The 23,578-nt window shown below is 43.8% G+C and overlaps 23 non-coding genes across 23 annotated transcripts; all 23 read left to right on the top strand.

Annotated features, from left to right (window-relative positions):
• Window positions 1-286: 286 nt before the first annotated feature.
• TRNAL-CAG (transfer RNA leucine (anticodon CAG)) lies at window positions 287-369 on the top strand. Its single transcript has one exon. It is a non-coding gene; the product is annotated as a tRNA-Leu (tRNA).
• Window positions 370-1,667: 1,298 nt separating this feature from the next.
• Window positions 1,668-1,750, top strand: TRNAL-UAG (transfer RNA leucine (anticodon UAG)). Its single transcript has one exon. It is a non-coding gene; the product is annotated as a tRNA-Leu (tRNA).
• Window positions 1,751-2,382: 632 nt separating this feature from the next.
• TRNAL-CAG (transfer RNA leucine (anticodon CAG)) lies at window positions 2,383-2,465 on the top strand. The gene has a single exon. It is a non-coding gene; the product is annotated as a tRNA-Leu (tRNA).
• Window positions 2,466-2,658: 193 nt separating this feature from the next.
• TRNAL-AAG (transfer RNA leucine (anticodon AAG)) lies at window positions 2,659-2,741 on the top strand. The gene has a single exon. It is a non-coding gene; the product is annotated as a tRNA-Leu (tRNA).
• Window positions 2,742-4,480: 1,739 nt separating this feature from the next.
• Window positions 4,481-4,563, top strand: TRNAL-CAG (transfer RNA leucine (anticodon CAG)). Its single transcript has one exon. It is a non-coding gene; the product is annotated as a tRNA-Leu (tRNA).
• Window positions 4,564-5,862: 1,299 nt separating this feature from the next.
• TRNAL-UAG (transfer RNA leucine (anticodon UAG)) lies at window positions 5,863-5,945 on the top strand. The gene has a single exon. It is a non-coding gene; the product is annotated as a tRNA-Leu (tRNA).
• Window positions 5,946-6,577: 632 nt separating this feature from the next.
• TRNAL-CAG (transfer RNA leucine (anticodon CAG)) lies at window positions 6,578-6,660 on the top strand. Its single transcript has one exon. It is a non-coding gene; the product is annotated as a tRNA-Leu (tRNA).
• Window positions 6,661-8,675: 2,015 nt separating this feature from the next.
• TRNAL-CAG (transfer RNA leucine (anticodon CAG)) lies at window positions 8,676-8,758 on the top strand. Its single transcript has one exon. It is a non-coding gene; the product is annotated as a tRNA-Leu (tRNA).
• A 2,014-nt stretch (window positions 8,759-10,772) lies between these two features.
• On the top strand, window positions 10,773-10,855 carry TRNAL-CAG (transfer RNA leucine (anticodon CAG)). Its single transcript has one exon. It is a non-coding gene; the product is annotated as a tRNA-Leu (tRNA).
• Window positions 10,856-11,487: 632 nt separating this feature from the next.
• On the top strand, window positions 11,488-11,570 carry TRNAL-CAG (transfer RNA leucine (anticodon CAG)). Its single transcript has one exon. It is a non-coding gene; the product is annotated as a tRNA-Leu (tRNA).
• A 1,300-nt stretch (window positions 11,571-12,870) lies between these two features.
• On the top strand, window positions 12,871-12,953 carry TRNAL-UAG (transfer RNA leucine (anticodon UAG)). Its single transcript has one exon. It is a non-coding gene; the product is annotated as a tRNA-Leu (tRNA).
• A 906-nt stretch (window positions 12,954-13,859) lies between these two features.
• On the top strand, window positions 13,860-13,942 carry TRNAL-AAG (transfer RNA leucine (anticodon AAG)). The gene has a single exon. It is a non-coding gene; the product is annotated as a tRNA-Leu (tRNA).
• Window positions 13,943-14,966: 1,024 nt separating this feature from the next.
• TRNAL-UAG (transfer RNA leucine (anticodon UAG)) lies at window positions 14,967-15,049 on the top strand. The gene has a single exon. It is a non-coding gene; the product is annotated as a tRNA-Leu (tRNA).
• A 632-nt stretch (window positions 15,050-15,681) lies between these two features.
• On the top strand, window positions 15,682-15,764 carry TRNAL-CAG (transfer RNA leucine (anticodon CAG)). The gene has a single exon. It is a non-coding gene; the product is annotated as a tRNA-Leu (tRNA).
• Window positions 15,765-15,956: 192 nt separating this feature from the next.
• On the top strand, window positions 15,957-16,039 carry TRNAL-AAG (transfer RNA leucine (anticodon AAG)). The gene has a single exon. It is a non-coding gene; the product is annotated as a tRNA-Leu (tRNA).
• A 1,024-nt stretch (window positions 16,040-17,063) lies between these two features.
• Window positions 17,064-17,146, top strand: TRNAL-UAG (transfer RNA leucine (anticodon UAG)). Its single transcript has one exon. It is a non-coding gene; the product is annotated as a tRNA-Leu (tRNA).
• Window positions 17,147-17,778: 632 nt separating this feature from the next.
• On the top strand, window positions 17,779-17,861 carry TRNAL-CAG (transfer RNA leucine (anticodon CAG)). The gene has a single exon. It is a non-coding gene; the product is annotated as a tRNA-Leu (tRNA).
• Window positions 17,862-18,052: 191 nt separating this feature from the next.
• On the top strand, window positions 18,053-18,135 carry TRNAL-AAG (transfer RNA leucine (anticodon AAG)). The gene has a single exon. It is a non-coding gene; the product is annotated as a tRNA-Leu (tRNA).
• Window positions 18,136-19,874: 1,739 nt separating this feature from the next.
• Window positions 19,875-19,957, top strand: TRNAL-CAG (transfer RNA leucine (anticodon CAG)). The gene has a single exon. It is a non-coding gene; the product is annotated as a tRNA-Leu (tRNA).
• A 193-nt stretch (window positions 19,958-20,150) lies between these two features.
• Window positions 20,151-20,233, top strand: TRNAL-AAG (transfer RNA leucine (anticodon AAG)). Its single transcript has one exon. It is a non-coding gene; the product is annotated as a tRNA-Leu (tRNA).
• Window positions 20,234-21,257: 1,024 nt separating this feature from the next.
• On the top strand, window positions 21,258-21,340 carry TRNAL-UAG (transfer RNA leucine (anticodon UAG)). The gene has a single exon. It is a non-coding gene; the product is annotated as a tRNA-Leu (tRNA).
• Window positions 21,341-21,972: 632 nt separating this feature from the next.
• On the top strand, window positions 21,973-22,055 carry TRNAL-CAG (transfer RNA leucine (anticodon CAG)). The gene has a single exon. It is a non-coding gene; the product is annotated as a tRNA-Leu (tRNA).
• A 193-nt stretch (window positions 22,056-22,248) lies between these two features.
• Window positions 22,249-22,331, top strand: TRNAL-AAG (transfer RNA leucine (anticodon AAG)). The gene has a single exon. It is a non-coding gene; the product is annotated as a tRNA-Leu (tRNA).
• Window positions 22,332-23,578: the final 1,247 nt, after the last annotated feature.

The following is a 23,578-nucleotide window of genomic DNA, read 5'->3' as shown; positions in this document are numbered from 1 at the left end:
CCCTATGTTGTGACATTGAAATTCCTTGTTGAATTTGCTTTAGCTAGCCAAGAGGTGGCTGTTGACTCAATTTCAAAGCAGCTTTGGGCCGTTCAAGTGGCTGGTTAATAGCACTTTCTCTTTGTACGCCTTAAAGGTCTAAAGAGTTCTTCATAGGTACTGCTCTCTATGGATTGTTCAAAGATCTGTTGGAAGTACTTATAATAGGATAAATAAATTGAGGGCATGCCTTTTCGGTACCCCACTTGCATGGCTGTCTGGCCTGTGGAAGGTTCTATAAATGCAAGTCAGGATGGCCGAGTGGTCTAAGGTGCTGCGTTCAGGTCGCAGTCTCTTCTGGAGGCGTGGGTTCAAATCCCACTTCTGACAATTGTGTGTTTACTCTACTTTTTTCTTGGGAGAGAAAAAATCAGATCATTTCCCTCACATGGGCTTATATGGTTGTCTACTTGGAAAAGTGCAGTGAGTTTTTTTCTTGCTCTAGCCCTCATGACCTAAGATGTGTGCTTTTCTTGGTTCACAATATCTTTCCCTCTCTGTAGATGATCAAGCAACATGTGGTCAGGATGGCCGACTGGTCTAAGGCGCTGCGTTAAGGCTGCAGTCTCTCCTGGAGGCGTGGGTTCGAATCCCACTTCTGACAAAACTTTAAGTCCATTTTGTCTCTGAGTTCTTTTAGAATCTCAGCTAAAAATTGGCAGTGCATAAAATATCTGAATAAGTAACAAACTTCAGTTTCAACTGCAAATTAATTTGCCCAATTCTGTCTTCAAGCTCGTGTAATATTCTTCTAGCACTCGTGGTGTTTTATGTGTTTTTTGGGGGGTGCTTAAAAAGTCCCTTTTATTAATGAAATGGGTTACATTCAGTCTTGTGATATTTTTGGTTTCCAATAAGTAGATTGTTAATTTTATGTAACCTCATTTTCTAATGCTCCATTCAAGAGATGTTTCCACTATGAAATGCAGAGCAAGGGGAAAGAGCACAAGTGATAGAGCGAGTGAGTGAGAAGGGGTGTTGAGGATGGAGAGAATGAAACAAAGACAGAGTGAGTGAACGGCAGGTAGGCCTAGAAGAGGAGACTAGAAGTGAAGGCGACATACTTTTCCCTGCTTTTGACCTCCCACCCATCCCAAACCGACCACAAACGTACCATCTGTGCAACGTTGGTATGCAGAAATTCACGCCTCAGCCAGTGAGGGTGAGTCCCAGGCCAGGGGCTAGAGAGCAAAAGACTGCATGTGCTCAGACGTTCCCTGCTAGGGACAGTTGATCTGAAACAAGGTCTGCACTCTTGTATCCAGCAAGGATCTAGAAATCCTGCATGAATCTGCAAGGCACAATGACAGCACACATTTGCATAATATGCCCCACCTTCTGCTTTCCTACTTCCTGTGCAGTAGTTGTTTGTGTAGAGAGAGAGGTCGCAGGCAAGGTAATTTTGTGAGTCGGATACAGGACCCTAAAAAGCTGGTGAGAGGTATGAGGTATTCTAAAAGCATAAAAATTGTACACCTGTGAAATGAAATGCTTTCACATGTGATCTTCTGTGTTTATTGTCCTGTGCATAAAGTTGCACCTTGTGTTTGAAGGTTTAAATTATTTCAGGCTTGCATGGAGGCAGAAATTTCTGAGTGACTTTTATACATTTCTTAAGACTCTGCTCTGTCAGGATGGCCGAGTGGTCTAAGGCGCTGTGTTTAGGCCGCAGTCTCCTCTGGAGGCGTGGGTTCGAATCCCACTTCTGACATGACTTTTGGAGATGTAATCTCCTTTTTCAGGTTAACATCTGATGGAAGTTGCATCTGTTGGTCTTCACCTGGGATGTGATTCCGTCCTCATCTAGTCAAGAGAGCTGGGGTTTCTCATATATTTCGGTTGTATAAAGTCTTGCTGACAAAGTGCAGTCCTTACTATATGAGCATAGGACCCATGTAAGAGCTCATCTGGAAGAGTCATGCTCTTGTATGCCCTGGCCAGACAGGCCATGCAAATATGGAAGAATGCCTAGCATCTGGTAGACAGTTGGACTCCAGCACACTTACGGCAATTTCCTCAGGGCTGTGATCAGGGGCTGCTTAGATTTGCGTATTCCACCCTATGTTGTGACATTGAAATTCCTTGTTGAATTTGCTTTAGCTAGCCAAGAGGTGGCTGTTGACTCAATTTCAAAGCAGCTTTGGGCCGTTCAAGTGGCTGGTTAATAGCACTTTCTCTTTGTACGCCTTAAAGGCATAAAGAGTTCTTCATAGGTACTGCTCTCTATGGATTGTTCAAAGATCTGTTGGAAGTACTTATAATAGGATAAATAAATTGAGGGCATGCTTTTTCGGTACCCCACTTGCATGGCTGTCTGGCCTGTGGAAGGTTCTATAAATGCAAGTCAGGATGGCCGAGTGGTCTAAGGCGCTGCGTTCAGGTCGCAGTCTCTTCTGGAGGTGTGGGTTCAAATCCCACTTCTGACAATTGTGTGTTTACTCTACTTTTTTCTTGGGAGAGGAAAAAATCAGATCATTTCCCTCACATGGGCTTATATGGTTGTCTACTTGGAAAAGTGCAGTGAGTTTTTTTCTTGCTCTAGCCACTCATGACCTAGGATGTGTGCTTTTTTTGGTTCACCATATCTTTCCCTCTCTGTAGATGATCAAGCAACTTGTGGTCAGGATGGCCGAGTGGTCTAAGGCGCTGCGTTAAGTCCGCAGTCTCTCCTGGAGGCGTGGGTTCGAATCCCACTTCTGACAAACCTTTAAGTCCATTTTGTCTCTGAGTTCTTTTAGAATCTCAGCTAAAAATTGGCAGTGCATATAATATCTGAATAAGTAACAAACTTCAGTTTCAACTGCAAATTAATTTGCCCAATTCTGTCTTCAAGCTCGTATAATATTCTTCTAGCACTCGTGGTGTTTTATGTGTTTTTTGGGGGGTGCTTAAAAAGTCCCTTTTATTAATGAAATGGGTTACATTCAGACTTGTGATATTTTTGGTTTCCAATAAGTAGATTGTTAATTTTATGTAACCTCATTTTCTAATGCTCCATTCAAGAGATGTTTCCACTATGAAATGCAGAGCAAGGGGAAAGAGCACAAGTGATAGAGCGAGTGAGTGAGAAGGGGTGTTGAGGAAGGAGAGAATGAAACAAAGACAGAGTGAGTGAACGGCAGGTAGGCCTAGAAGAGGAGACTAGAAGTGAAGGCGACATACTTTTCCCTGCTTTTGACCTCCCACCCATCCCAAACCGACCACATACGTACCATCTATGCAACGTTGGTATGCAGAAATTCACGCCTCAGCCAGTGAGGGTAAGTCCCAGGCCAGGGGCTAGAGAGCAAAAGACTGCATGTGCTCAGACGTTCCCTGCTAGGGACAGTTGATCTGAAACAAGTTCTGCTCTCTTGTATCCAGCAAGGATCTAGAAATCCTGCATGAATCTGCAAGGCACAATGACAGCATACATTTGCATAATATGCCCCACCTTCTGCCTTCCTACTTCCTGTGCAGTAGTTGTTTGTGTAGAGAGAGAGGTCGCATGCAAGGTAATTTTGTGAGTAGGATACAAGACCCTAAATAGCTGGTGAGAGGTATGAGGTATTCTAAAAGCATAAAAATTGTACACCTGTGAAATGAAATGCTTTCACATGTGATCTTCTGTGTTTATTGTCCTGTGCATAAAGTTGCACCTTGTGTTTGAAGGTTTAAATTATTTCAGGCTTGCATGGAGGCAGAAATTTCTGAGTGACTTTTATACATTTCTTAAGACTCTGCATTGTCAGGATGGCCGAGTGGTCTAAGGCGCTGTGTTTAGGCCGCAGTCTCCACTGGAGGCGCGGGTTTGAATCCAACTTCTGACATGACTTTTGGAGATGTAATCTCCTTTTTCAGGTTAACATCTGATGGAAGTTGCATCTGTTGGTCTTCACCTGGGATGTGATTCCGTCCTCATCTAGTCAAGAGAGCTGGGCTTTCTCATATATTTCGGTTGTATAAAGTCTTGCTGACAAAGTGCAGTCCTTACTATATGAGCATAGGACCCATGTAAGAGCTCATCTGGAAGAGTCATGCTCTTGTATGCCCTGGCCAGACAGGCCATGCAAATATGGAAGAATGCCTAGCATCTGGTAGACAGTTGGACTCCAGCACACTTACGGCAATTTCCTCAGGGCTGTGATCAGGGGCTGCTTAGATTTGCGTATTCCACCCTATGTTGTGACATTGAAATTCCTTGTTGAATTTGCTTTAGCTAGCCAAGAGGTGGCTGTTGGCTCAATTTCAAAGCAGCTTTGGGCCGTTCAAGTGGCTGGTTAATAGCACTTTCTCTTTGTACGCCTTAAAGGCATAAAGAGTTCTTCATAGGTACTGCTCTCTATGGATTGTTCAAAGATCTGTTGGAAGTACTTATAATAGGATAAATAAATTGAGGGCATGCTTTTTCGGTACCCCACTTGCATGGCTGTCTAGCCTGTGGAAGGTTCTATAAATGCAAGTCAGGATGGCCGAGTGGTCTAAGGCGCTGCGTTCAGGTCGCAGTCTCTTCTGGAGGCGTGGGTTCAAATCCCACTTCTGACAATTGTGTGTTTACTCTACTTTTTTCTTGGGAGAGAAAAAATCAGATCATTTCCCTCACATGGGCTTATATGGTTGTCTACTTGGAAAAGTGCAGTGAGTTTTTTTCTTGCTCTAGCCACTCATGACCTAAGATGTGTGCTTTTTTTGGTTCACAATATCTTTCCCTCTCTGTAGATGATCAAGCAACGTGTGGTCAGGATGGCCGAGAGGTCTAAGGCGCTGCGTTAAGTCCGCAGTCTCTCCTGGAGGCGTGGGTTCAAATCCCACTTCTGACAAACCTTTAAGTCCATTTTGTCTCTGAGTTCTTTTAGAATCTCAGCTAAAAATTGGCAGTGCATATAATATCTGAATAAGTAACAAACTTCAGTTTCAACTGCAAATTAATTTGCCCAATTCTGTCTTCAAGCTCGTATAATATTCTTCTAGCACTCGTGGTGTTTTATGTGTTTTTTGGGGGGTGCTTAAAAAGTCCCTTTTATTAATGAAATGGGTTACATTCAGACTTGTGATATTTTTGGTTTCCAATAAGTAGATTGTTAATTTTATGTAACCTCATTTTCTAATGCTCCATTCAAGAGATGTTTCCACTATGAAATGCAGAGCAAGGGGAAAGAGCACAAGTGATAGAGCGAGTGAGTGAGAAGGGGTGTTAAGGAAGGAGAGAATGAAACAAAGACAGAGTGAGTGAACGGCAGGTAGGCCTAGAAGAGGAGACTAGAAGTGAAGGCGACATACTTTTCCCTGCTTTTGACCTCCCACCCATCCCAAACCGACCACATATGTACCATCTATGCAACGTTGGTATGCAGAAATTCACGCCTCAGCCAGTGAGGGTAAGTCCCAGGCCAGGGGCTAGAGAGCAAAAGACTGCATGTGCTCAGACGTTCCCTGCTAGGGACAGTTGATCTGAAACAAGGTCTGCTCTCTTGTATCCAGCAAGGATCTAGAAATCCTGCATGAATCTGCAAGGCACAATGACAGCATACATTTGCATAATATGCCCCACCTTCTGCCTTCCTACTTCCTGTGCAGTAGTTGTTTGTGTAGAGAGAGAGGTCGCATGCAAGGTAATTTTGTGAGTAGGATACAGGACCCTAAATAGCTGGTGAGAGGTATGAGGTATTCTAAAAGCATAAAAATTGTACACCTGTGAAATGAAATGCTTTCACATGTGATCTTCTGTGTTTATTGTCCTGTGCATAAAGTTGCACCTTGTGTTTGAAGGTTTAAATTATTTCAGGCTTGCATGGAGGCAGAAATTTCTGAGTGACTTTTATACATTTCTTAAGACTCTGCACTGTCAGGATGGCCGAGTGGTCTAAGGCGCTGTGTTTAGGCCGCAGTCTCCTCTGGAGGCGTGGGTTCGAATCCCACTTCTGACATGACTTTTGGAGATGTAATCTCCTTTTTCAGGTTAACATCTGATGGAAGTTGCATCTGTTGGTCTTCACCTGGGATGTGATTCCGTCCTCATCTAGTCAAGAGAGCTGGGGTTTCTCATATATTTCGGTTGTATAAAGTCTTGCTGACAAAGTGCAGTCCTTACTATATGAGCATAGGACCCATGTAAGAGCTCATCTGGAAGAGTCATGCTCTTGTATGCCCTGGCCAGACAGGCAATGCAAATATGGAAGAATGCCTAGCATCTGGTAGACAGTTGGACTCCAGCACACTTACGGCAATTTCCTCAGGGCTGTGATCAGGGGCTGCTTAGATTTGCGTATTCCACCCTATGTTGTGACATTGAAATTCCTTGTTGAATTTGCTTTAGCTAGCCAAGAGGTGGCTGTTGACTCAATTTCAAAGCAGCTTTGGGCCGTTCAAGTGGCTGGTGAATAGCACTTTCTCTTTGTACGCCTTAAAGGTCTAAAGAGTTCTTCATAGGTACTGCTCTCTATGGATTGTTCAAAGATCTGTTGGAAGTTCTTATAATAGGATAAATAAATTGAGGGCATGCCTTTTCGGTACCCCACTTGCATGGCTGTCTGGCCTGTGGAAGGTTCTATAAATGCAAGTCAGGATGGCCGAGTGGTCTAAGGCGCTGCGTTCAGGTCGCAGTCTCTTCTGGAGGTGTGGGTTCAAATCCCACTTCTGACAATTGTGTGTTTACTCTACTTTTTTCTTGGGAGAGGAAAAAATCAGATCATTTCCCTTACATGGGCTTATATGGTTGTCTACTTGGAAAAGTGCAGTGAGTTTTTTTCTTGCTCTAGCCACTCATGACCTAGGATGTGTGCTTTTTTTGGTTCACAATATCTTTCCCTCTCTGTAGATGATCAAGCAACGTGTGGTCAGGATGGCCGAGTGGTCTAAGGCGCTGCGTTAAGTCCGCAGTCTCTCCTGGAGGCGTGGGTTCGAATCCCACTTATGACAAACCTTTAAGTCCATTTTGTCTCTGAGTTCTTTTAGAATCTCAGCTAAAAATTGGCAGTGCATATAATATCTGAATAAGTAACAAACTTCAGTTTCAACTGCAAATTAATTTGCCCAATTCTGTCTTCAAGCTCGTATAATATTCTTCTAGCACTCGTGGTGTTTTATGTGTTTTTTGGGGGGTGCTTAAAAAGTCCCTTTTATTAATGAAATGGGTTACATTCAGACTTGTAATATTTTTGGTTTCCAATAAGTAGATTGTTAATTTTATGTAACCTCATTTTCTAATGCTCCATTCAAGAGATGTTTCCACTATGAAATGCAGAGCAAGGGGAAAGAGCACAAGTGATAGAGCGAGTGAGTGAGAAGGGGTGTTGAGGAAGGAGAGAATGAAACAAAGACAGAGTGAGTGAATGGCAGGTAGGCCTAGAAGAGGAGACTAGAAGTGAAGGCGACATACTTTTCCCTGCTTTTGACCTCCCACCCATCCCAAACCGACCACATACGTACCATCTATGCAACGTTGGTATGCAGAAATTCACGCCTCAGCCAGTGAGGGTAAGTCCCAGGCCAGGGGCTAGAGAGCAAAAGACTGCATGTGCTCAGACGTTCCCTGCTAGGGACAGTTGATCTGAAACAAGGTCTGCTCTCTTGTATCCAGCAAGGATCTAGAAATCCTGCATGAATCTGCAAGGCACAATGACAGCATACATTTGCATAATATGCCCCACCTTCTGCCTTCCTACTTCCTGTGCAGTAGTTGCTTGTGTAGAGAGAGAGGTCGCAGGCAAGGTAATTTTGTGAGTAGGATACAGGACCCTAAAAAGCTGGTGAGAGGTATGAGGTATTCTAAAAGCATAAAAATTGTACACCTGTGAAATGAAATGCTTTCACATGTGATCTTCTGTGTTTATTGTCCTGTGCATAAAGTTGCACCTTGTGTTTGAAGGTTTAAATTATTTCAGGCTTGCATGGAGGCAGAAATTTCTGAGTGACTTTTATACATTTCTTAAGACTCTGCACTGTCAGGATGGCCGAGTGGTCTAAGGCGCTGTGTTTAGGCCGCAGTCTCCTCTGGAGGCGCGGGTTCAAATCCAACTTCTGACGTAACTTTTGGAGATGTAATCTCCTTTTTCAGGTTAACATCTGATGGAAGTTGCATCTGTTGGTCTTCACCTGGGATGTGATTCCGTTCTCATCTAGTCAAGAGAGCTGGGGTTTCTCATATATTTCGGTTGTATAAAGTCTTGCTGACAAAGTGCAGTCCTTACTATATGAGCATAGGACCCATGTAAGAGCTCATCTGGAAGAGTCATGCTCTTGTATGCCCTGGCCAGACAGGCCATGCAAATATGGAAGAATGCCTAGCATCTGGTAGACAGTTGGACTCCAGCACACTTACGGCAATTTCCTCAGGGCTGTGATCAGGGGCTGCTTAGATTTGCGTATTCCACCCTATGTTGTGTCATTGAAATTCCTTGTTGAATTTGCTTTAGCTAGCCAAGAGGTGGCTGTTGACTCAATTTCAAAGCAGCTTTGGGCCTTTCAAGTGGCTGGTTAATAGCACTTTCTCTTTGTACGCCTTAAAGGTCTTAAGATTTCTTCATAGGTACTGCTCTCTATGGATTGTTCAAAGATCTGTTGGAAGTACTTATAATAGGATAAATAAATTGAGGGCATGCCTTTTCGGTACCCCACTTGCATGGCTGTCTGGCCTGTGGAAGGTTCCACAAATGCAAGTCAGGATGGCCGAGTGGTCTAAGGCGCTGCGTTCAGGTCGCAGTCTCTTCTGGAGGCGTGGGTTCAAATCCCACTTCTGACAATTGTGTGTTTACTCTACTTTTTTCTTGAGAGAGAAAAAAATAGATCATTTCCCTCACATGGGCTTATATGGTTGTCTACTTGGAAAAGTGCAGTGAGTTTTTTTCTTGCTCTAGCCACTCATGACCTAAGATGTGTGCTTTTCTTGGTTCACAATATCTTTCCCTCTCTGTAGATGATCAAGCAACATGTGGTCAGGATGACCGAGTGGTCTAAGGCGCTGCGTTAAGGCCGCAGCCTCTCCTGGAGGCGTGGGTTCGAATCCCACTTCTGACAAAACTTTAAGTCCATTTTGTCTCTGAGTTCTTTTAGAATCTCAGCTAAAAATTGGCAGTGCATAAAATATCTGAATAAGTAACAAACTTCAGTTTCAACTGCAAATTAATTTGCCCAATTCTGTCTTCAAGCTCGTGTAATATTCTTCTAGCACTCGTGGTGTTTTATGTGTTTTTTTGGGGGTGCTTAAAAAGTCCCTTTTATTAATGAAATGGGTTACATTCAGTCTTGTGATATTTTTGGTTTCCAATAAGTAGATTGTTAATTTTATGTAACCTCATTTTCTAATGCTCCATTCAAGAGATGTTTCCACTATGCAATGCAGAGCAAGGGGAAAGAGCACAAGTGATAGAGCGAGTGAGTGAGAAGGGGTGTTGAGGAAGGAGAGAATGAAACAAAGACAGAGTGAGTGAACGGCAGGTAGGCCTAGAAGAGGAGACTAGAAGTGAAGGCGACATACTTTTCCCTGGTTTTGACCTCCCACCCATCCCAAACCGACCACAAACGTACCATCTATGCAACGTTGGTATGCAGAAATTCACGCCTCAGCCAGTGAGGGTGAGTCCCAGGCCAGGGGCTAGAGAGCAAAAGACTGCATGTGCTCAGACGTTCCCTGCTAGGGACAGTTGATCTGAAACAAGGTCTGCTCTCTTGTATCCAGCAAGGATCTAGAAATCCTGCATGAATCTGCAAGGCACAATGACAGCATACATTTGCATAATATGCCCCACCTTCTGCCTTCCTACTTCCTGTGCAGTAGTTGCTTGTGTAGAGAGAGAGGTCGCAGGCAAGGTAATTTTGTGAGTAGGATACAGGACCCTAAAAAGCTGGTGAGAGGTATGAGGTATTCTAAAAGCATAAAAATTGTACACCTGTGAAATGAAATGCTTTCACATGTGATCTTCTGTGTTTATTGTCCTGTGCATAAAGTTGCACCTTGTGTTTGAAGGTTTAAATTATTTCAGGCTTGCATGGAGGCAGAAATTTCTGAGTGACTTTTATACATTTCTTAAGACTCTGCACTGTCAGGATGGCCGAGTGGTCTAAGGCGCTGTGTTTAGGCCGCAGTCTCCTCTGGAGGCGCGGGTTCAAATCCAACTTCTGACGTAACTTTTGGAGATGTAATCTCCTTTTTCAGGTTAACATCTGATGGAAGTTGCATCTGTTGGTCTTCACCTGGGATGTGATTCCGTTCTCATCTAGTCAAGAGAGCTGGGGTTTCTCATATATTTCGGTTGTATAAAGTCTTGCTGACAAAGTGCAGTCCTTACTATATGAGCATAGGACCCATGTAAGAGCTCATCTGGAAGAGTCATGCTCTTGTATGCCCTGGCCAGACAGGCCATGCAAATATGGAAGAATGCCTAGCATCTGGTAGACAGTTGGACTCCAGCACACTTACGGCAATTTCCTCAGGGCTGTGATCAGGGGCTGCTTAGATTTGCGTATTCCACCCTATGTTGTGTCATTGAAATTCCTTGTTGAATTTGCTTTAGCTAGCCAAGAGGTGGCTGTTGACTCAATTTCAAAGCAGCTTTGGGCCTTTCAAGTGGCTGGTTAATAGCACTTTCTCTTTGTACGCCTTAAAGGTCTTAAGATTTCTTCATAGGTACTGCTCTCTATGGATTGTTCAAAGATCTGTTGGAAGTACTTATAATAGGATAAATAAATTGAGGGCATGCCTTTTCGGTACCCCACTTGCATGGCTGTCTGGCCTGTGGAAGGTTCCACAAATGCAAGTCAGGATGGCCGAGTGGTCTAAGGCGCTGCGTTCAGGTCGCAGTCTCTTCTGGAGGCGTGGGTTCAAATCCCACTTCTGACACGACTTTTGGAGATGTAATCTCCTTTTTCAGGTTAACATCTGATGGAAGTTGCATCTGTTGGTCTTCACCTGGGATGTGATTCCGTCCTCATCTAGTCAAGAGAGCTGGGGTTTCTCATATATTTCGGTTGTATAAAGTCTTGCTGACAAAGTGCAGTCCTTACTATATGAGCATAGGACCCATGTAAGAGCTCATCTGGAAGAGTCATGCTCTTGTATGCCCTGGCCAGACAGGCCATGCAAATATGGAAGAATGCCTAGCATCTGGTAGACAGTTGGACTCCAGCACACTTACGGCAATTTCCTCAGGGCTGTGATCAGGGGCTGCTTAGATTTGCGTATTCCACCCTATGTTGTGACATTGAAATTCCTTGTTGAATTTGCTTTAGCTAGCCAAGAGGTGGCTGTTGACTCAATTTCAAAGCAGCTTTGGGCCGTTCAAGTGGCTGGTTAATAGCACTTTCTCTTTGTACGCCTTAAAGGCATAAAGAGTTCTTCATTGGTACTGCTCTCTATGGATTGTTCAAAGATCTGTTGGAAGTACTTATAATAGGATAAATAAATTGAGGGCATGCTTTTTCGGTACCCCACTTGCATGGCTGTCTGGCCTGTGGAAGGTTCTATAAATGCAAGTCAGGATGGCCGAGTGGTCTAAGGCGCTGCGTTCAGGTCGCAGTCTCTTCTGGAGGCGTGGGTTCAAATCCCACTTCTGACAATTGTGTGTTTACTCTACTTTTTTCTTGGGAGAGAAAAAATCAGATCATTTCCCTCACATGGGCTTATATGGTTGTCTACTTGGAAAAGTGCAGTGAGTTTTTTTCTTGCTCTAGCCACTCATGACCTAAGATGTGTGCTTTTTTTCGGTTCACAATATCTTTCCCTCTCTGTAGATGATCAAGCAACGTGTGGTCAGGATGGCCGAGAGGTCTAAGGCGCTGCGTTAAGTCCGCAGTCTCTCCTGGAGGCGTGGGTTCGAATCCCACTTCTGACAAACCTTTAAGTCCATTTTGTCTCTGAGTTCTTTTAGAATCTCAGCTAAAAATTGGCAGTGCATATAATATCTGAATAAGTAACAAACTTCAGTTTCAACTGCAAATTAATTTGCCCAATTCTGTCTTCAAGCTCGTATAATATTCTTCTAGCACTCGTGGTGTTTTATGTGTTTTTTGGGGGGTGCTTAAAAAGTCCCTTTTATTAATGAAATGGGTTACATTCAGACTTGTGATATTTTTGGTTTCCAATAAGTAGATTGTTAATTTTATGTAACCTCATTTTCTAATGCTCCATTCAAGAGATGTTTCCACTATGAAATGCAGAGCAAGGGGAAAGAGCACAAGTGATAGAGCGAGTGAGTGAGAAGGGGTGTTGAGGAAGGAGAGAATGAAACAAAGACAGAGTGAGTGAACAGCAGGTAGGCCTAGAAGAGGAGACTAGAAGTGAAGGCGACATACTTTTCCCTGCTTTTGACCTCCCACCCATCCCAAACCGACCACATACGTACCATCTATGCAACGTTGGTATGCAGAAATTCACGCCTCAGCCAGTGAGGGTAAGTCCCAGGCCAGGGGCTAGAGAGCAAAAGACTGCATGTGCTCAGACGTTCCCTGCTAGGGACAGTTGATCTGAAACAAGGTCTGCTCTCTTGTATCCAGCAAGGATCTAGAAATCCTGCATGAATCTGCAAGGCACAATGACAGCATACATTTGCATAATATGCCCCACCTTCTGCCTTCCTACTTCCTGTGCAGTAGTTGTTTGTGTAGAGAGAGAGGTCGCATGCAAGGTAATTTTGTGAGTAGGATACAGGACCCTAAATAGCTGGTGAGAGGTATGAGGTATTCTAAAAGCATAAAAATTGTACACCTGTGAAATGAAATGCTTTCACATGTGATCTTCTGTGTTTATTGTCCTGTGCATAAAGTTGCACCTTGTGTTTGAAGGTTTAAATTATTTCAGGCTTGCATGGAGGCAGAAATTTCTGAGTGACTTTTATACATTTCTTAAGACTCTGCACTGTCAGGATGGCCGAGTGGTCTAAGGCGCTGTGTTTAGGCCGCAGTCTCCTCTGGAGGCGTGGGTTCGTATCCCACTTCTGACATGACTTTTGGAGATGTAATCTCCTTTTTCAGGTTAACATCTGATGGAAGTTGCATCTGTTGGTCTTCACCTGGGATGTGATTCCGTCCTCATCTAGTCAAGAGAGCTGGGGTTTCTCATATATTTCGGTTGTATAAAGTCTTGCTGACAAAGTGCAGTCCTTACTATATGAGCATAGGACCCATGTAAGAGCTCATCTGGAAGAGTCATGCTCTTGTATGCCCTGGCCAGACAGGCAATGCAAATATGGAAGAATGCCTAGCATCTGGTAGACAGTTGGACTCCAGCACACTTACGGCAATTTCCTCAGGACTGTGATCAGGGGGTGCTTAGATTTGCGTATTCCACCCTATGTTGTGACATTGAAATTCCTTGTTGAATTTGCTTTAGCTAGCCAAGAGGTGGCTGTTGACTCAATTTCAAAGCAGCTTTGGGCCGTTCAAGTGGCTGGTGAATAGCACTTTCTCTTTGTACGCCTTAAAGGTCTAAAGAGTTCTTCATAGGTACTGCTCTCTATGGATTGTTCAAAGATCTGTTGGAAGTTCTTATAATAGGATAAATAAATTGAGGGCATGCCTTTTCGGTACCCCACTTGCATGGCTGTCTGGCCTGTGGAAGGTTCCACAAATGCAAGTCAGGATGGCCGAGTGGTCTAAGGCACTGCGTTCAGGTCGCAGACTCTTCTGGAGGCGTGGGTTCAAATCCCACTTCTGCCAATTGTGTGTTTACTGTACTTTTTTCTTGAGAGAGAAAAAAATAGATCATTTCCCTCACATGGGCTTATATGGTTGTCTACTTGTAAAAGTGCAGTGAGTTTTTTTCTTGCTCTAGCCCTCATGACCTAAGATGGGTGCTTTTCTTGGTTCACAATATCTTTCCCTCTCTGTAGATGATCAAACAACATGTGGTCAGGATGGCCGAGTGGTCTAAGGCGCTGGGTTAAGGCCGCAGTCTCTCCTGGAGGCGTGGGTTCGAATCCCACTTCTGACAAAACTTTAAGTCCATTTTGTCTCTGAGTTCTTTTAGAATCTCAGCTAAAAATTGGCAGTGCATAAAATATCTGAATAAGTAACAAACTTCAGTTTCAACTGCAAATTAATTTGCCCAATTCTGTCTTCAAGCTCGTGTAATATTCTTCTAGCACTCGTGGTGTTTTATGTGTTTTTTGGGGGGTGCTTAAAAAGTCCCTTTTATTAATGAAATGGGTTACATTCAGTCTTGTGATATTTTTGGTTTCGAATAAGTAGATTGTTAATTTTATGTAACCTCATTTTCTAATGCTCCATTCAAGAGATGTTTCCACTATGAAATGCAGAGCAAGGGGAAAGAGCACAAGTGATAGAGCGAGTGAGTGAGAAGGGGTGTTGAGGAAGGAGAGAATGAAACAAAGACAGAGTGAGTGAACGGCAGGTAGGCCTAGAAGAGGAGACTAGAAGTGAAGGCGACATACTTTTCCCTGCTTTTGACCTCCCACCCATCCCAAACCGACCACAAACGTGCCATCTGTGCAACGTTGGTATGCAGAAATTCACGCCTCAGCTAGTGAGTGTGAGTCCCAGGCCAGGGGCTAGAGAGCAAAAGACTGCATGTGCTCAGACGTTCCCTGCTAGGGACAGTTGATCTGAAACAAGGTCTGCACTCTTGTATCCAGCAAGGATCTAGAAATCCTGCATGAATCTGCAAGGCACAATGACAGCACACATTTGCATAATATGCCCCACCTTCTGCCTTCCTACTTCCTGTGCAGTAGTTGTTTGTGTAGAGAGAGAGGCCGCAGGCAAGGTAATATTCTGAGTCGGATACAGGACCCTAAAAAGCTGGTGAGAGGTATGAGGTATTCTAAAAGCATAAAAATTGTACACCTGTGAAATGAAATGCTTTCACATGTGATCTTCTGTGTTTATTGTCCTGTGCATAAAGTTGCACCTTGTGTTTGAAGGTTTAAATTATTTCAGGCTTGCATGGAGGCAGAAATTTCTGAGTGACTTTTATACATTTCTTAAGACTCTGCACTGTCAGGATGGCCGAGTGGTCTAAGGCGCTGTGTTTAGGCCGCATGCTCCTCTGGAGGCGTGGGTTCGAATCCCACTTCTGACATGACTTTTGGAGATGTAATCTCCTTTTTCAGGTTAACATCTGATGGAAGTTGCATCTGTTGGTCTTCACCTGGGATGTGATTCCGTCCTCATCTAGTCAAGAGAGCTGGGGTTTCTCATATATTTCGGTTGTATAAAGTCTTGCTGACAAAGTGCAGTCCTTACTATATGAGCATAGGACCCATGTAAGAGGTCATCTGGAAGAGTCATGCTCTTGTATGCCCTGGCCAGACAGGCCATGCAAATATGGAAGAATGCCTAGCATCTGGTAGACAGTTGGACTCCAGCACACTTACGGCAATTTCCTCAGGGCTGTGATCAGGGGCTGCTTAGATTTGCGTATTCCACCCTATGTTGTGACATTGAAATTCCTTGTTGAATTTGCTTTAGCTAGCCAAGAGGTGGCTGTTGACTCAATTTCAAAGCAGCTTTGGGCCGTTCAAGTGGCTGGTTAATAGCACTTTCTCTTTGTACGCCTTAAAGGCATAAAGAGTTCTTCATAGGTACTGCTCTCTATGGATTGTTCAAAGATCTGTTGGAAGTACTTATAATAGGATAAATAAATTGAGGGCATGCTTTTTCGGTACCCCACTTGCATGGCTGTCTGGCCTGTGGAAGGTTCTATAAATGCAAGTCAGGATGGCCGAGTGGTCTAAGGCGCTGCGTTCAGGTCGCAGTCTCTTCTGGGGGTGTGGGTTCAAATCCCACTTCTGACAATTGTGTGTTTACTCTACTTTTTTCTTGAGACAGAAAAAATCAGATCATTTCCTTCACATGGGCTTATATGGTTGTCTACTTGGAAAAGTGCAGTGAGTTTTTTTCTTGCTCTAGCCACTCATGACCTAAGATGTGTGCTTTTTTTGGTTCACAATATCTTTCCCTCTCTGTAGATGATCAAGCAACATATGGTCAGGATGGCCGAGTGGTCTAAGGCGCTGCGTTAAGGCCGCAGTCTCTCCTGGAGACGTGGGTTCGAATCCCACTTCTGACAAAACTTTAAGTCCATTTTGTCTCTGAGTTCTTTTAGAATCTCAGCTAAAAATTGTCAGTGCATATAATATCTGAATAAGTAACAAACTTCAGTTTCAACTGCAAATTAATTTGCCCAATTCTGTCTTCAAGCTCGTATAATATTCTTCTAGCACTCGTGCTGTTTTATGTGTTTTTTGGGGGGTGCTTAAAAAGTCCCTTTTATTAATGAAATGGGTTACATTCAGACTTGTGATATTTTTGGTTTCCAATAAGTAGATTGTTAATTTTATGTAACCTCATTTTCTAATGCTCCACTCAAGAGATGTTTCCACTATGAAATGCAGAGCAAGGGGAAAGAGCACAAGTGATAGTGCGAGTGAGTGAGAAGGGGTGTTAAGGAAGGAGAGAATGAAACAAAGACAGAGTGAGTGAACGGCAGGTAGGCCTAGAAGAGGAGACTAGAAGTGAAGGCGACATACTTTTCCCTGCTTTTGACCTCCCACCCATCCCAAACCGACCACATATGTACCATCTATGCAACGTTGGTATGCAGAAATTCACGCCTCAGCCAGTGAGGGTAAGTCCCAGGCCAGGGGCTAGAGAGCAAAAGACTGCATGTGCTCAGACGTTCCCTGCTAGGGACAGTTGATCTGAAACAAGGTCTGCTCTCTTGTATCCAGCAAGGATCTAGAAATCCTGCATGAATCTGCAAGGCACAATGACAGCATACATTTGCATAATATGCCCCACCTTCTGCCTTCCTACTTCCTGTGCAGTAGTTGTTTGTGTAGAGAGAGAGGTCGCATGCAAGGTAATTTTGTGAGTAGGATACAGGACCCTAAATAGCTGGTGAGAGGTATGAGGTATTCTAAAAGCATAAAAATTGTACACCTGTGAAATGAAATGCTTTCACATGTGATCTTCTGTGTTTATTGTCCTGTGCATAAAGTTGCACCTTGTGTTTTAAGGTTTAAATTATTTCAGGCTTGCATGGAGGCAGAAATTTCTGAGTGACTTTTATACATTTCTTAAGACTCTGCGCTGTCAGGATGGCCGAGTGGTCTAAGGCGCTGTGTTTAGGCTGCAGTCTCCTCTGGAGGCGTGGGTTCGAATCCCACTTCTGACATGACTTTTGGAGATGTAATCTCCTTTTTCAGGTTAACATCTGATGGAAGTTGCATCTGTTGGTCTTCACCTGGGATGTGATTCCGTCCTCATCTAGTCAAGAGAGCTGGGGTTTCTCATATATTTCGCTTGTAGAAAGTCTTGCTGACAAAGTGCAGTCCTTACTATATGAGCATAGGACCCATGTAAGAGCTCATCTGGAAGAGTCATGCTCTTGTATGCCCTGGCCAGACAGGCAATGCAAATATGGAAGAATGCCTAGCATCTGGTAGACAGTTGGACTCCAGCACACTTACGGCAATTTCCTCAGGGCTGTGATCAGGGGCTGCTTAGATTTGCGTATTCCACCCTATGTTGTGACATTGAAATTCCTTGTTGAATTTGCTTTAGCTAGCCAAGAGGTGGCTGTTGACTCAATTTCAAAGCAGCTTTGGGCCGTTCAAGTGGCTGGTGAATAGCACTTTCTCTTTGTACGCCTTAAAGGTCTAAAGAGTTCTTCATAGGTACTGCTCTCTATGGATTGTTCAAAGATCTGTTGGAAGTTCTTATAATAGGATAAATAAATTGAGGGCATGCCTTTTCGGTACCCCACTTGCATGGCTGTCTGGCCTGTGGAAGGTTCCACAAATGCAAGTCAGGATGGCCGAGTGGTCTAAGGCACTGCGTTCAGGTCGCAGTCTCTTCTGGAGGCGTGGGTTCAAATCCCACTTCTGACAATTGTGTGTTTACTCTACTTTTTTCTTGAGAGAGAAAAAAATAGATCATTTCCCTCACATGGGCTTATATGGTTGTCTACTTGGAAAAGTGCAGTGAGTTTTTTTCTTGCTCTAGCCCTCATGACCTAAGATGTGTGCTTTTCTTGGTTCACAATATCTTTCCCTCTCTGTAGATGATTAAGCAACATGTGGTCAGGATGGCCGAGTGGTCTAAGGCGCTGCGTTAAGGCCGCAGTCTCTCCTGGAGGCGTGGGTTCGAATCCCACTTCTGACAAAACTTTAAGTCCATTTTGTCTCTGAGTTCTTTTAGAATCTCAGCTAAAAATTGGCAGTGCATAAAATATCTGAATAAGTAACAAACTTCAGTTTCAACTGCAAATTAATTTGCCCAATTCTGTCTTCAAGCTCGTGTAATATTCTTCTAGCACTTGTGGTGTTTTATGTGTTTTTTGGGGGGTGCTTAAAAAGTCCCTTTTATTAATGAAATGGGTTACATTCAGTCTTGTGATATTTTTGGTTTCCAATAAGTAGATTGTTAATTTTATGTAACCTCATTTTCTAATGCTCCATTCAAGAGATGTTTCCACTATGAAATGCAGAGCAAGGGGAAAGAGCACAAGTGATAGAGCGAGTGAGTGAGAAGGGGTGTTGAGGATGGAGAGAATGAAACAAAGACAGAGTGAGTGAACGGCAGGTAGGCCTAGAAGAGGAGACTAGAAGTGAAGGCGACATACTTTTCCCTGCTTTTGACCTCCCACCCATCCCAAACCGACCACAAACGTACCATCTGTGCAACGTTGGTATGCAGAAATTCACGCCTCAGCCAGTGAGGGTGAGTCCCAGGCCAGGGGCTAGAGAGCAAAAGACTGCATGTGCTCAGACGTTCCCTGCTAGGGACAGTTGATCTGAAACAAGGTCTGCACTCTTGTATCCAGCAAGGATCTAGAAATCCTGCATGAATCTGCAAGGCACAATGACAGCACACATTTGCATAATATGCCCCACCTTCTGCCTTCCTACTTCCTGTGCAGTAGTTGTTTGTGTAGAGAGAGAGGTCGCAGGCAAGGTAATTTTGTGAGTCGGATACAGGACCCTAAAAAGCTGGTGAGAGGTATGAGGTATTCTAAAAGCATAAAAATTGTACACCTGTGAAATGAAATGCTTTCACATGTGATCTTCTGTGTTTATTGTCCTGTGCATAAAGTTGCACCTTGTGTTTGAAGGTTTAAATTATTTCAGGCTTGCATGGAGGCAGAAATTTCTGAGTGACTTTTATACATTTCTTAAGACTCTACTCTGTCAGGATGCCCGAGTGGTCTAAGGCGCTGTGTTTAGGCCGCAGTCTCCTCTGGAGGCGTGGGTTCGAATCCCACTTCTGACATGACTTTTGGAGATGTAATCTCCTTTTTCAGGTTAACATCTGATGGAAGTTGCATCTGTTGGTCTTCACCTGGGATGTGATTCCGTCCTCATCTAGTCAAGAGAGCTGGGGTTTCTCATATATTTCGGTTGTATAAAGTCTTGCTGACAAAGTGCAGTCCTTACTATATGAGCATAGGACCCATGTAAGAGGTCATCTGGAAGAGTCATGCTCTTGTATGCCCTGGCCAGACAGGCCATGCAAATATGGAAGAATGCCTAGCATCTGGTAGACAGTTGGACTCCAGCACACTTACGGCAATTTCCTCAGGGCTGTGATCAGGGGCTGCTTAGATTTGCGTATTCCACCCTATGTTGTGACATTGAAATTCCTTGTTGAATTTGCTTTAGCTAGCCAAGAGGTGGCTGTTGACTCAATTTCAAAGCAGCTTTGGGCCGTTCAAGTGGCTGGTTAATAGCACTTTCTCTTTGTACGCCTTAAAGGCATAAAGAGTTCTTCATAGGTACTGCTCTCTATGGATTGTTCAAAGATCTGTTGGAAGTACTTATAATAGGATAAATAAATTGAGGGCATGCTTTTTCGGTACCCCACTTGCATGGCTGTCTGGCCTGTGGAAGGTTCTATAAATGCAAGTCAGGATGGCCGAGTGGTCTAAGGCGCTGCGTTCAGGTCGCAGTCTCTTCTGGAGGTGTGGGTTCAAATCCCACTTCTGACAATTGTGTGTTTACTCTACTTTTTTCTTGGGAGAGGAAAAAATCAGATCATTTCCCTCACATGGGCTTATATGGTTGTCTACTTGGAAAAGTGCAGTGAGTTTTTTTCTTGCTCTAGCCACTCATGACCTAGGATGTGTGCTTTTTTTGGTTCACAATATCTTTCCCTCTCTGTAGATGATCAAGCAACGTGTGGTCAGGATGGCCGAGTGGTCTAAGGCGCTGCGTTAAGTCCGCAGTCTCTCCTGGAGGCGTGGGTTCGAATCCCACTTCTGACAAACCTTTAAGTCCATTTTGTCTCTGAGTTCTTTTAGAATCTCAGCTAAAAATTGGCAGTGCATATAATATCTGAATAAGTAACAAACTTCAGTTTCAACTGCAAATTAATTTGCCCAATTCTGTCTTCAAGCTCGTATAATATTCTTCTAGCACTCGTGGTGTTTTATGTGTTTTTTGGGGGGTGCTTAAAAAGTCCCTTTTATTAATGAAATGGGTTACATTCAGACTTGTGATATTTTTGGTTTCCAATAAGTAGATTGTTAATTTTATGTAACCTCATTTTCTAATGCTCCATTCAAGAGATGTTTCCACTATGAAATGCAGAGCAAGGGGAAAGAGCACAAGTGATAGAGCGAGTGAGTGAGAAGGGGTGTTGAGGAAGGAGAGAATGAAACAAAGACAGAGTGAGTGAACGGCAGGTAGGCCTAGAAGAGGAGACTAGAAGTGAAGGCGACATACTTTTCCCTGCTTTTGACCTCCCACCCATCCCAAACCGACCACATACGTACCATCTATGCAACGTTGGTATGCAGAAATTCACGCCTCAGCCAGTGAGGGTAAGTCCCAGGCCAGGGGCTAGAGAGCAAAAGACTGCATGTGCTCAGACGTTCCCTGCTAGGGACAGTTGATCTGAAACAAGGTCTGCTCTCTTGTATCCAGCAAGGATCTAGAAATCCTGCATGAATCTGCAAGGCACAATGACAGCATACATTTGCATAATATGCCCCACCTTCTGCCTTCCTACTTCCTGTGCAGTAGTTGTTTGTGTAGAGAGAGAGGTCGCATGCAAGGTAATTTTGTGAGTAGGATACAGGACCCTAAATAGCTGGTGAGAGGTATGAGGTATTCTAAAAGCATAAAAATTGTACACCTGTGAAATGAAATGCTTTCACATGTGATCTTCTGTGTTTATTGTCCTGTGCATAAAGTTGCACCTTGTGTTTTAAGGTTTAAATTATTTCAGGCTTGCATGGAGGCAGAAATTTCTGAGTGACTTTTATACATTTCTTAAGACTCTGCACTGTCAGGATGGCCGAGTGGTCTAAGGCGCTGTGTTTAGGCCGCAGTCTCCTCTGGAGGCGTGGGTTCGAATCCCACTTCTGACATGACTTTTGGAGATGTAATCTCCTTTTTCAGGTTAACATCTGATGGAAGTTGCATCTGTTGGTCTTCACCTGGGATGTGATTCCGTCCTCATCTAGTCAAGAGAGCTGGGGTTTCTCATATATTTCGGTTGTATAAAGTCTTGCTGACAAAGTGCAGTCCTTACTATATGAGCATAGGACCCATGTAAGAGCTCATCTGGAAGAGTCATGCTCTTGTATGCCCTGGCCAGACAGGCAATGCAAATATGGAAGAATGCCTAGCATCTGGTAGACAGTTGGACTCCAGCACACTTACGGCAATTTCCTCAGGGCTGTGATCAGGGGCTGCTTAGATTTGCGTATTCCACCCTATGTTGTGACATTGAAATTCCTTGTTGAATTTGCTTTAGCTAGCCAAGAGGTGGCTGTTGACTCAATTTCAAAGCAGCTTTGGGCCGTTCAAGTGGCTGGTTAATAGCACTTTCTCTTTGTACGCCTTAAAGGTCTAAAGAGTTCTTCATAGGTACTGCTCTCTATGGATTGTTCAAAGATCTGTTGGAAGTACTTATAATAGGATAAATAAATTGAGGGCATGCCTTTTCGGTACCCCACTTGCATGGCTGTCTGGCCTGTGGAAGATTCTATAAATGCAAGTCAGGATGGCCGAGTGGTCTAAGGCGCTGCGTTCAGGTCGCAGTCTCTTCTGGAGGTGTGGGTTCAAATCCCACTTCTGACAATTGTGTGTTTACTCTACTTTTTTCTTGGGAGAGGAAAAAATCAGATCATTTCCCTCACATGGGCTTATATGGTTGTCTACTTGGAAAAGTGCAGTGAGTTTTTTTCTTGCTCTAGCCACTCATGACCTAGGATGTGTGCTTTTTTTGGTTCACAATATCTTTCCCTCTCTGTAGATGATCAAGCAACGTGTGGTCAGGATGGCCGAGTGGTCTAAGGCGCTGCGTTAAGTCCGCAGTCTCTCCTGGAGGCGTGGGTTCGAATCCCACTTCTGACAAACCTTTAAGTCCATTTTGTCTCTGAGTTCTTTTAGAATCTCAGCTAAAAAATGGCAGTGCATAAAATATCTGAATAAGTAACAAACTTCAGTTTCAACTGCAAATTAATTTGCCCAATTCTGTCTTCAAGCTCGTGTAATATTCTTCTAGCACTCGTGGTGTTTTATGTGTTTTTTGGGGGGTGCTTAAAAAGTCCCTTTTATTAATGAAATGGGTTACATTCAGTCTTGTGATATTTTTGGTTTCCAATAAGTAGATTGTTAATTTTATGTAACCTCATTTTCTAATGCTCCATTCAAGAGATGTTTCCACTATGCAATGCAGAGCAAGGGGAAAGAGCACAAGTGATAGAGCGAGTGAGTGAGAAGGGGTGTTGAGGAAGGAGAGAATGAAACAAAGACAGAGTGAGTGAACGGCAGGTAGGCCTAGAAGAGGAGACTAGAAGTGAAGGCGACATACTTTTCCCTGGTTTTGACCTCCCACCCATCCCAAACCGACCACAAACGTACCATCTATGCAACGTTGGTATGCAGAAATTCACGCCTCAGCCAGTGAGGGTGAGTCCCAGGCCAGGGGCTAGAGAGCAAAAGACTGCATGTGCTCAGACGTTCCCTGCTAGGGACAGTTGATCTGAAACAAGGTCTGCTCTCTTGTATCCAGCAAGGATCTAGAAATCCTGCATGAATCTGCAAGGCACAATGACAGCATACATTTGCATAATATGCCCCACCTTCTGCCTTCCTACTTCCTGTGCAGTAGTTGCTTGTGTAGAGAGAGAGGTCGCAGGCAAGGTAATTTTGTGAGTAGGATACAGGACCCTAAAACGCTGGTGAGAGGTATGAGGTATTCTAAAAGCATAAAAATTGTACACCTGTGAAATGAAATGCTTTCACATGTGATCTTCTGTGTTTATTGTCCTGTGCATAAAGTTGCACCTTGTGTTTGAAGGTTTAAATTATTTCAGGCTTGCATGGAGGCAGAAATTTCTGAGTGACTTTTATACATTTCTTAAGACTCTGCACTGTCAGGATGGCCGAGTGGTCTAAGGCGCTGTGTTTAGGCCGCAGTCTCCTCTGGAGGCGCGGGTTCAAATCCAACTTCTGACGTGACTTTTGGAGATGTAATCTCCTTTTTCAGGTTAACATCTGATGGAAGTTGCATCTGTTGGTCTTCACCTGGGATGTGATTCCGTCCTCATCTAGTCAAGAGAGCTGGGGTTTCTCATATATTTCGGTTGTATAAAGTC

This window comes from Lissotriton vulgaris, chromosome 8, assembly GCF_964263255.1.
Source record: "Lissotriton vulgaris chromosome 8, aLisVul1.2, whole genome shotgun sequence".
In the NCBI taxonomy this organism is placed as follows: domain Eukaryota; kingdom Metazoa; phylum Chordata; class Amphibia; order Caudata; family Salamandridae; genus Lissotriton; species Lissotriton vulgaris.
The sequence above is the reverse complement of the archived record's forward strand: the minus strand, read 5'-3'. Positions and strand labels throughout refer to the sequence as shown.